This window comes from Mustela putorius, unplaced genomic scaffold, assembly GCF_011764305.1.
Source record: "Mustela putorius furo isolate JIRA1106 unplaced genomic scaffold, ASM1176430v1.1 tig00001472_pilon_pilon_pilon, whole genome shotgun sequence".
Lineage (NCBI taxonomy): Eukaryota > Metazoa > Chordata > Mammalia > Carnivora > Mustelidae > Mustela > Mustela putorius.
In genome coordinates this window covers 57,300-69,599 of record NW_025421756.1, presented here as the reverse complement: position 1 = coordinate 69,599, position 12,300 = coordinate 57,300, and positions in this window count along the sequence as shown.

Genomic DNA, 12,300 nt, shown 5'->3' with positions numbered 1-12,300 from the left:
AAGAGACATATTTATAATAATACATTAATAATGAAAAACATCAAGACCCCACTCTCACAAATTGACAGATAATCTAAACAGAATATCAACAAAGAAACAGAGCTTTGAATGACACCCTGGTCCAGATGGACCTCATAGATATATATAGAACATTCTACCCTAAAACAGCAGTATACTCTTTCTTCTCGAGTGCACATGGAACTTTCTCCAGAATAGAACACATACTGGATCACAAACCAGGTCTTAACTGATGCCAAAAGTTTGAGATTATTCCCTGTATTTCTTAGACTACAGTGCTTTGAAACTGAAACCTAACCACAAGAAAAAGTTCAGAAGAAATTCAAACACTTAGAAGTTAAAGACCATCCTGCTGAAGAATGTTTGGGTCATCCAGGAAATCAAAGAAGAACTTAAACAATTTATGGAAACCAGTGAGAACAAAAACACATCAATCCAAAATCTAAGGGATATGGCAAAGGCAGTCTTAAAGGGGAAATATATAGTCATCCAAGCCTTACTCAAAAAAAAAAAAAAAAAAAAAAAAAAAAAAGAAAGAAAGAAAGAAAAGAAAAGAAAAAGAAAAAGAAAAAGAAAAATCCCAAATACACAAATTATCTTTATACCTTAAAGAATAACAAATAAAGCTTAAGCCAAGCAGGAGAAGAGAAATAATTAAGATTAGAGCAGAGATCAATGACTTAGAAACCAGAAATACAGTAGAGCAGATCAACAAAACAAAAAGCAGGTTCTTTGAAGGAATTTATAAGATTGATCAAGTCCTGTCCAGACTTATGCAAATAAAAAGAGAAAGGACCTAAATGAATAAAATTATGAATGAAAGGGGAGAGATTGTGAGTAACACCAAGGAAATAGAAATAATTATTAGAAGTTATTATCAAGAACTATATGTAAATAAATTAAGCAACCTGGAAGAAATGGATGCATTCTTGGAAACCTATAAACTACAAAAACTGAAACGGGAGGAAACTGACAACTTGAACAAAGTAATAACCAGTGTTAAGATTAAAGCAATGTTCAAAAACATCCCAAAAAACAATAGTCCAGGGCTTGATGGATTACCTAGGAAATTCTACTAAACCCTCAAAGAAGAAATATGTCATCTTTATTAAAGCTTTAATCATTTTCTTTTTAAGAATTGGTCAATTTCTTCTAAACTGTTGTACTTGAGTGTAAAGTTGTTCATGGAATTATCTTTTTTTAAAAAGATTTTACTTATTTATTTGACAGAGAGAGAGATCAAAAGCTGAGGGAGGGGCAAAGAGAAAGGGAACCCTATGTGGGGCTTGATCTCAGGACCCCAGGATCATGAATTGAGAAGAAGGCAGACACTTAACCAAGTGAGCCACCTAGGTGCCCCAATGAGTTTATTTTTGTGTATGGTATAAGAAAGCAGTGTAGTTTCATTCCTCTGCATGTTACTGTCCAGTTTTTCCAACATCATCATTGAAAATACTCTTTTTTCCCCCATTGGATATTCTTTCTTTCTGTGTTGAGTATTAGTTGTCTGTATAGTGGTGGGGCTATTTCTTGGTTCTCCATTTTGTTCTTTTTCTTTTTCTCTATTGTGTTCCTCTTCATTTTGTTCCATTTTTTTCTATTTTGTTCCATTGTGTCTATTTTTGTGCCAGTACTATACTATATTGATGACTCAACCTTTGTGATATAGCTTAAAGTCCATAACTCTGATGTCCCCAGTTTTGTTTTTCTTTTTCAGGATTGCTTTGTCTATTTGGAGTCTTCTGGGGTTCCATAGAATTTTTAGGATTGTTTGCTCTACCTCTTTGAAAATGCTACTGGTATATTGATGGGGATTGCAGTTAATGTATAGATTGCTTTGGGTAGGCTAGACATTTTAATAATGCTTATTCTTCCAATTCATGAGCATGGAATGTTTTCCCATTTCTTTGTTTCCTTTTCAGTTTCTCTCAGAACTGTTCCATAGTTTTAAGAGTACAGATCCCTTACTCCTTTGGCTAGGTTTATTCCTAGGTATCTCTTGTTTTTGGTTCATTTGTAAATGGGATTGATACGTTGATTTCTTTTTCTGCTGTTTTGTTTTTGGTGTATAGAAATGTTACATTTCAGGGTACCTGGGTTGCTCAGTTGTCTAAGAATTCGACTCTGATCTGAGCTGATTTCAGCTCAGGCCATGATATCAAGGACATGAGCATAAGGCCTGCATCAGGCTCTGTGTGCAATGGGGAGTCTGTATGGGAATCTTTCCCTCTGCCCTGTCCATGCTCTCTTAGTCTCACTCCAAAATAAATAATTAAATAAATCCTTTTTAAAAAGAAATAAAACAGATTTCTGCACATTGATTTTGAATTCTTCAACTTTGATGAATTCATGTATGAATTCTAGCAATATTTTAGTGAAGTCTTTTGGGTTTTCTACATAGAGTATCATGTCATCTGCAAGTAGTGAAAGTTGGATTTCTTCCTTGCCAATTTGGACGCCTTTTATTTGTTTTTGTTGTCTGATTGCTGAGGCTAAAACTTGCAGTATTATGTTAAATAGTAATTGTGAGAGTAGACATTCCTGTCTCAGGATTTCCCCATTGAGGATGATATTGGTTGTGGCCCTTTCATATACTGCCTTTAGGATGTTGAGGTATGTTCCACTATCCTTACTTCATTGAGGATTTTTATCAAGAAAGGATGCTGTATTTGTCAAATGCTTTTTTCTGCATCTATTAAGAGGATCATATAGTTGTGATCCTCTCTTTTATTAATGTGGTGTATCACATTGACTGATTTGAGGATGTAGAACCATCTGTGCAGTCCCATTTGTTTGTGGTGAATAATGGTACTAATGTACTGTTGAATTTGATTTCTTGTTTGAGATATTTTGCATTTATGTCATCAGGGATATGGGGTTTTAATTCCCCTCTTTTTTAAATTTAAACTTTATTTTATTTGTTCAGTGTTCCAAGACTCATGGTTTATAAATCACACTTAGTGCTCCAAGCAATACATGCCCTCCCTAATACCCATCACCAGGCTCACCCAAGGCCTCACCCCACCGCCCCTCCAAAATGCTCAGTTTGTTTCTCAGAGTCCACTGTCTATCATAGTTTGTCTCCCCCTCCAATTTCCCCCAACTCATTTCTCCTCTACTTCTCCCAATGTCCTCCATGCTATTACTTATGCTCCACAAATTAGTGAAACCATATGATAATTGACTCTCTCTGCTTCACTTATTGCACTCAGCATAATCTCCTCTAGTCCCATCCATGACGATACAAAAGTTGGGCATTCATCCTTTCTGATGGAGGCATAATATTCCATTGTATACATGGACCATATCTTCTTCATCCATGTGTCTGTTGAAGGCCATCTTGGCTCTTCCCACATTTTGGCAATTGTGGCCATTGCTGGTATGAACATTGGAGTACAGACAGCTCTTCCTTTCACTACACTTTTCACTACATCTGTATCTTTGGGGTAAATAACCAGTAGTGCAATTGCAGGGTCATAGGGTACCTCTATTTTTGATTTCTTAAGGACTCTCCACACTGTTTTCCAAAGGGGCTGCAACAACTTGTATCCCACCAACAGTGTAAGAAAGTTGTCCTGTCTCCACATCCTCTCTAACACTTGTTTCCTGTCTTATTAATTCTGGCCATTCTAATTGGTGTAATGAAGTATCTCAATGTAGTTTTGATTTGAATTTCCCTGATAGCTAATGATGATGAACTTTTTTTCATGTGTCTGTTGGCCATTGGTATGTCTTCATTGGAGAAGTGTCTGTTCATGTCTTCTGCCCATTTTTTGAGTGTTGATTTTGAGGAGTTGATTCTAGATCTTGGATATCAGCCCTTTGTCTGTACTGTCATTAGCAAATATCTTCTCCCATTCTGTGGGTTGCATGTTTGTTTTGATTATTGTTTCCTTTTTTGTGCAGAAGCTTTTGATCTTGATGAAGTCCCAAAATTTCTTTCTTTCTTTTTTTTTTTTTTGTATCCTTTACCATTGGAGACATGCCTTGAAAGACTTTGCTGTGGCTGATATCAAAGAGGTTACTGCCTATGCTCTCCTCTAGGATTTTGATAGATTCCTGCCTCACATTGAGGTCTTTTGTCCATTTTGAGTTTATCATTTTGTATGGTGTAATAGAATTGGTCAAGCTTCATTCTTCCATACATAGCTGTCCAATTTTCCCAGCACATTTTATTGAAGGGACTGTCTGTTTTCCACTGTATATTTTTTCTTGTTTTGTCGAATAATACTTGACCACAGAGTTGCAGATCAATATCTGGGCTCTCTACTCTGTTCCCCTGGCCTATGTGTCTGTTTGTGCCTGTACCAAGCTGTCTTAGTGATCACAGCATTGCAGCAAAGCTTGAAATCAAGCAATGTGATGCCCCCAGTTTTGTTTTTCTTTTCAAACATTTCCTTAGCAATTCAGGGTCTCTTCTGGTTCCATACAAATTTTAGGATTGTTTCTTCCAGCATTTTGAAAAATGCCAGTGGAATTTTGATTGGGATGACACTGAAGGTATAGATTTCTCTAGGCACTACAGACATTTTAACAATGTTTATTCTTCTTATCCATGAGCATTGAATGTTTTTCCATCTTTTTGTGTCTTCTTCCATTTCTTTCATGAGTGTTCTGTAGGTCCGTGACTACAGATCCTTTACCTCTTTGGTTAGGTTATGATTTTTTGTGCTGTAGTGAATGGAATCGATTCTCTCATTCCCATTTTCTGTATTTCATTCTTAGTGTATAAGAAAGAAACTGATTTCCGTGCATTGATTTTGTATCCTGCTACATTACTGAATTGCTGTATGAGTTCTAGTAGTTTAGAAGTGGAGTCTTTTGGGTTTTCCCAAAAGTATGATAAAGTATCATGTCATCTGTGAGGAGAGAGAGTTTGATCTCTTCATTGCCAATTCAAATACCTTTTATTTCTCTTTGTTTTCTGATTGCTGTTGCTAGGACTTATAATACTATGTTGAACAAGAGTGGTGAGAGTGGGCATACTTGTCATGTTCCTGATCTCAAAGGGAAGCCTGTCAGCTTTTCTGCATTGAAGATGATATTCCTCTGGGTTTTTCATACATAGATTTTTTGAAGTTAGGAATGTTTCTTCTATCCCTATACTTTGAAGTGTTTAAAGCAGGAACGGATGCTGTATCTTCTCAAATGCTTTTTTCTGAATCAATTGAGGGGACAATGTGGTTCTTTTCTCTTCTCTTGTTGATTTGTTCTATCACATTGATTGATTTGCAAATGTTGCACCACACTTGCAACCCATGCATAAATCCCACCTGGTCATTGTGGATAATCTTTTTAATGTACTATTGGATCTTATTACCTAGGATCTTGTTGAGAACCTTCTCATCCATATTTATCAGAGCTATTGGTCTGAAATTCTCCTTTTGGATGGGCTCTTTCTCTGGTTTGGGGATCAGGGTAATGCTGGATTCTTGGGAAGAGTTTTGAGATTTCCTTCTGTTTCAGTTTTGGTATTTTTTGTTTGTTTGTTTTGTTTTTAAACAGCTTCAGGAGAATAGGTATTATTTCCTCCTTGAATGTTTGGTAGAATTCCCCAGGGAATCCGTCAAGTCCTGGGATCTAGTTTTTTTGGAAGGTTTTTGATCAATACTTCACTCTCGCTACTAGATATTGGTCTATTTAGGTTGTCAATTTCTTCCTGATTCAGTTTTGGACGTATCAGTTTCCAGGAATGCATGGATTTCTTCTACATTGCTTCACTTATTGGCATATAACTGTTGATAATAATTTCTGATGATGGTTTCTATTTCCTTGGTGTTAGTCGTGATCTCTCCTTTTTCATTCAAAATTTTATTAATTTGGGTTCTCTCTCTTTTCTTTTGGATTACTTTGGCCAATGGTTTATTGATCTTATCGATTCTTTCAAAGAACCAGCTTCTAGGTTCGTTGATGTGTTCTACTGTATCTCTAGTTTCTAACTCATTCATCTCTGCTCTAATCTTAATTAGTTCCCTTCTTGTGCATGGGGCTGGCTTAATTTGTTGTTGATTTTCTAGTTCTTTTTGGTGTAAAGAGAACTGGTGTGTTCTGGATTTTTCTTTTTCTTTTTCTTTCTTTTTTTTTTTTTTTTTTGAGGGAGGCTTTGATGGCTATGTATTTCCCCCCTTAGGACTGCCTTTGCCATATCCCATATGCTCTTGACCAAATTGTCTTCATTCTCATTGATTTCCATGAATTGTTTAAGTTCTTCTTTGATTTTCTGGTTTATCCAAACATTCTTAAGCAAGGTGGTGTTTAGCTTCCAAGTGTTTGAATTCCTTCCAAACATTTTCTTCTGGTTGAGTTCCAGTTTCAAAGCGCTCTGGTATGAGAATATGCAGGGAATAATTCAGTCTTTTGGTATTGGTTGAGCACAGATTTGTGACCCAGTATGTGGTCTATTCTGGAGAAGGTTCCATGTGCACTTGAGAAGAATGAGTATTCTGTTGTTTTAGTGGGGGGAAAGTTCTGTATATATCTATGAGGTCCATCTGGCCCAATATGTCATTCAAAGCTCTTGTTTCTTTATTGATTTTCTGTTTGGATAATCTATTACTGCTAGTGGCATGTTAAGATCCCCTGCTATGAATGTGTTCATATCAATATGACTCTATTTTGATTAACAGCTGGCTTATGTAGTTGGCTGCTCCCATATTGTGGCATAAATATTTACAATTGTTAGATCTTTTTGGTGGATAGACCCTTTAAGAATGAGGTAGTGTCCTTCTGTATCTCTGACTACAGTCTTTAGTTTAAAATCTAATTTATCTGATATGAGAATCGCTAACCTAGCTTTCTTTTGAGGTCTGTTGGCATGACAGATTCCTCTCCATCCCTTCACTTTCAGTCTGGATGTATCTTTAAGTTCCAAATGTGTCTCTTGTAGACAGCATATGGACGGGTCCTTTTGTTTTATCCAATCTGCAACCATATGCCATTTTATGAGAGCATTCATGCCATTCACTTTGAGTGTGATTATTGAATGATGCATTTTTATTGACATAATGTTGCCTGTAATGTCCTTGTTTCTATAGATTGTCTCTGTTAATTTCTGTTCTATGTCACTCTTGGGTCTTTCTTCTTTTATAAAACCCCCATTAATATTTCTTGTAATGCTGGGTTGGTGGTCACATACTCTTTTAAACCTTGCCAGTATTGGAAGCTCTTTATTCCTCCAACCATTTTGAATGTCAACCTTGCTAGATAAAGTATTCTTGACTGCATGTCCTTTTCATTTAGTGCCTTGAATATGTGTTGAGAGTCGTTTCTAGCTTGCCATGTTTCTGTGGACAGGTCAGATGTTATCCTAATGGACTTTCCTCTGTACATAAGGAATCTTTTCCCCCTAGCTGCCCTCAGAAGCTCTTGTCTAAAATTAGGATTCGTGAATTTCACAGTTAAGTGTCTAGAGGTCTTTCTAGATTCCTTGATCTTGGTGGGTGTTCTTTCTACCTCTAGGAAATGAACGCTGGTTCCATTCCCCAGATTGGGAAAATTTTCATCCAGAATTTGTTCAACTATATCTTCTTGTCTCCTCTTTCTCCATCCCCTCAGAGATCACAATAATTTTGATGTTGGAACGTTTCGTGGTGTCATTTCTTTCCCCAATTCTGTTTTCATGGCTTCTTAGCTCTTTGTTCCATGCCTTCTCCTGATGCTTTTTCTCTATCAGTTTGCCCTCTAGGTCACCAATTCTATCTTCTGCCTTAGTTACCCTAGCTGTTTAGATTTAGATTAGATTAGTATTTAGGTTAGATTGGATCTCACTGATAGCTTTTTTTTTTTTTAAGATTTTTATTTATTCATTTGAGAGAGAGACAGAGACAGTACAAATAGTAGAAGGCAGAAGGCAGATGCTTAACCATTTGAGCCACCCAGGCAACTTGAGTTTCTCAAACTTTGAAGAAATAATAATAGTCTCCTTTTTTAATAAGATTGATGTATGTAAATATGACTCTAAATTTAACAATTGCCAAATATCACCACTATCAAATTTCTGATTCTAAATCTTTCAGAAGCCTAAATTATCTTAGGGAAGGAGTCTTCTGTGATGTCACAGAAGTGACATTAGTTTTTCATTCCTGTTTTCATTTGAAATCCTTCTTAATTAAAAAAGTATGATTTTTTTTCTCACCAAGAAGAAGAGGAGAATCAAACTCATTCTTATTCTGTAGCATCACAGTGGATAGTGTATCAAATTGTTCAAGATGGTTTTACAAAATGTATGTATTTATTGACATATTGTGTTGGCTTCTGTATTTTTGTAATATATGAGCTAATAACTAAAGATATCTGTGCGTATCACTCTTCATTTACCAAAGATGTCAGTGTTAACATTCTAGTGTTTGAATGGCTGACACTTCTACAGCATATACACATACGTTTTTTTCCAAATTAAGTTTTGTTTCACTAATGGTATTTTCCAACATTTCTCTCAGTTCATCATATATTGTAAACATATTTCCATTTCTGTATAATTTCATCTCTCCATTTTTTTAAATTTTTATTTCTTTTCAGCATAACAGTATTCATTGTTTTTGCACCACACCCAGTGCTCCATGCAATCCGTGCCCTCCCTAATACCCACCACCTGGTTCCCCCAACCTCCCACCCCCGCCCCTTCAAAACCCTCAGGTTGTTTCTCAGAGTCTATAGTCTCTCATGGTTCACATGCCCTTCCAATTTCCCTCAACTCCCTTCTCCTTTCCATTGATAGCGTTTTTAACTTCTGCCAGGTTGGCTCTCACTTCTGCCCATTGAAACTCTATGTTGTCACTAATGGTTTTCTCCAACCTAGCCATTGCCTGGGTAATTGCTACCCTGAATTCCCTTTCCAACATCCTGTTTATGTCCATATACATTAGTTCTGATGAAGAAGGCACAGTCTCTGAATTTTTATTCTGTTTGGTGTTCCTCCTCCTGGCCATTTTGGTGAGAGGTAGTTGAGGGGATGTATAGCTGACTATAGCAACCATGATCTAGGCAAGGTGTACGCTGGAACATTTCGGAGCAACTGGCATTTCCACCAAAAAAAAAAAAAAAAAAAAAGAAAAGAAAAGAGAGAGAGACAGAGAAAGCAAGAAAACCCAGCCAAAATGAGCCCCAAAATGAGATTATAAGGTAAAAAAAAGGACAAACCAAAAGTCCAACAAAAGTAAGTGACAAGAGAAAAAAAACAAGAACCCAGCCAAAATTACCTCCAAGAATAAGATTTATATAATACCAGAACAAAAACATATACACAGAAACACTGACAGAGAAAAAGATAGGAGGATGGTTATAAATACTCAATTTAGGTGAGGAAGGTTATTTTGGTTCTTCCTGGGTGTATCTTGATATCTTTGTTACAGGAATCAACTTTCCAGAGAGACAGGGAAACTAAAAGTGGTTTATATATAGGGGTAATACTGAATAGGAAAAAAGGATTACCATGAAGCTTATGTCTATATGTATATTTAAAAAGGAGAAAAAAGAAAAGAAAAAGGAAAACACAGGTTTATGTATGTAAAAAGTTCAAGTTAAAATTTATTATGGAATATGTTGTATTAAACCTCTAGTTGTAATTGTAAGTATGTTTAAAATTTTTTAAAAATTAAAAGAATAAGAATCATGAGAACAAATTTTTTTTAAACTTGTATCTATGAAATATACAGGTTTTAAGGCAATACAGTGAGCTTAATACATTGTTTTCCTCTGATGTTGGGGTTTTACAGTTTTATGGGTACCCCGTGGTGGTTGTCCTCTTGTTCTTTTGGTTTGCCTTCTGGGGGAGGGTCCTTCCTTATTGTTTTTCAATCAATCTTACAGGGTTGAGTTGTCCTGCCCCCATCAAGTTGCTGGGCTCTGTGGAAACCGGTTTTTCAGGCTTTTGTTCTCTGGAGGTTTATTGTTCTTTGGCAGCTTTTTTGTGGCTTTTCAGAGGTTTAGTTTAAAGCAAACTGCACCCAGACGTCCATATCAGAGAGAAGCCTCAGTCTGCTCCCCTCTGGGTGATCCAGAACACACAGACTCTCCCTCTGCAAACTCTGGTAAACAGCACAACCTCCCACTGGTGGTGTGCACCCCTAGCCACTCTCTCAGTGGTCACCTGATGCCCCCATTTGTCTCTGCACCCCCATACCACTAAAACTATGAGTGATATTTGTCCAGGGAGCCCACTCCCAGTGGCTAACTTTTCTGGGATTGCTGTCTGGGGTCCAGGCCTATGCAGGGTGTGCTCAGAGCATGCTGTCACAAAGGTTGTTGAAGGTTAACCCAACCTGAGATTGTGCAGGGTTCTCCCAGGCATAGGCTGGGAGTGACCAGACCCTCACTGGTGACAGAAGGCCAGGTTCCTAAAGAATATCAGCTGGTGCCCACATCAGACTCTCATTGCAGGGCAGGAGTGCGCCCAACCAAGTGGTGATGTAACCAATAAAATGCTGTGAGCTCAGGGTCCACAGAGGCTCCACTGTACTCTCTTTTGTTGGGCAGTCACTGTCAGTGGCTGTCCTGGGTCTGTGGGCTTATGCCCATGCCCATGACCTCCCAATTACACCAGTTGCCCCTTAAGATCTTTTACTCTTTTTGAGTGCTTTTAAACCAGACTGTAAGTTAATGCTGGTCCCCAATCACAGGGCACTTTCACATTGGTGTATTACTTTTTTTTTTTAATTTATTTTTTTATTTTCAGCATAACAGTATTCATTATTTTTGCAACACACCCAATGCTCCATGCAATCTTTGCCCTCTATAATACCCACCACCTGGTACCCCAACCTCCCATCCCCCGCCCCTTCAAAACCCTCAGATTGTTTTTCAGAGTCCATAGTCTCTCATGGTTCACCTCCCCTTCCAATTTCCCCCAACTCTCTTCTCTCTAACTCTCCATGTCCTCCATGCTATTTGTTATGCTCCACAAATAAGTGAGACTATATGATAACTGACTCTCTCTGCTTGACTTTTTCACTCAGCATAATCTCTTCCAGTCCCGTCCATGTTGCTACAAAAGTTGGGTATTCATCCTTTCTGATGGAGGCATACTACTCCATAGTGTATATGGACCACATCTTCCTTATCCATTCGTCCATTTTAGGGCATCTTGGTTCTTTCCACAGTTTGGCGACCGTGGCCATTGCTGCTATAAACATTGGGGTACAGATGGCCCTTCTTTTCACTACATCTGTATCTTTGGGGTAAATACCCAGGAGTGCCATGGCAGGGTCATAGGGAAGTTCTATTTTTAATTTCTTGAGGAATCTCCACACTGTTCTCCAAAGAGGCTACACCAACTTGCATTCCCACCAACAGTGTAAGAGGGTTCCCCTTTTTCCACATCCTCTCCAACACATGTTGTTTCCTGTCTTGCTAATTTTGGCCATTCTAACTGGTGAAAGGTGATATCTCAATGTAGTTTTAATTTGAATCTCCCTAATGGCTAGTGATGATGAACATTTTTTCCTGTGACTGATAGCCATTTGTATGTCTTTATTGGAGAAGTGCCTGGCCATATCTTCTGCCCATCTTTTGATATGATTGTCTGTTTTGCGTGTGTTGAGTTTGAGGAGTTCATTATAGAACCTGGATATCAACCTTTTGTCTGTACTGTCATTTGCAAATATCTTATCCCATTCCATGGGTTGCCTCTTTGTTTTCTTGACTGTTTCCTTGGATGTGTAGAAGCTTTTGATTTTGATGAAGTCCCAAAAGTTCATTTTCACTTTTGTTTCCTTTGTCTTTGGAGACATATCACAAAAGAAGTTGCTGTGGCTGATATGGAAGAGATTACTGCCTATGTTCTTCTCTAGGATTCTGATGGATTCCTGTCTCACGTTGAGGTCTTTTATCCATATTGAGTTTATCTTTGTGTACAGTGTAAGAGAATGGTCAAGTTTCATTCTTCTACATATAGCTGTCCAGTGTTCCCAGCACCATTTATTGAAGAGACTGTCTTTTATCCACTGTATTTTTTTTTTCTGTTTTGTCAAAGATTATTTGACCATAGAGTTGAGGGTCCATATCTGGGATCTCTACTCTGTTCCACTGGTCTATGTGTCTGTTTCCAATGGGTCACTTCTGGTGGCTCCCTTCCCCTTCTATTTATCCCCCAATACCAGTCCGAATATTCCCACTCTGCTTTACTTCTCCACTGATGTCTTCTGCCCCCATAGAGATCCAGAAGTATATAATCTTACATCTCAGGATGATTTCCTGGGTGTTAAGAGTGCTCTGGTAGATATTTAGCTCCATTTAGGTGACTGGTTGAAACAGGGTCTCCTATGTCTCTGCCATCTTGCCCCTCCT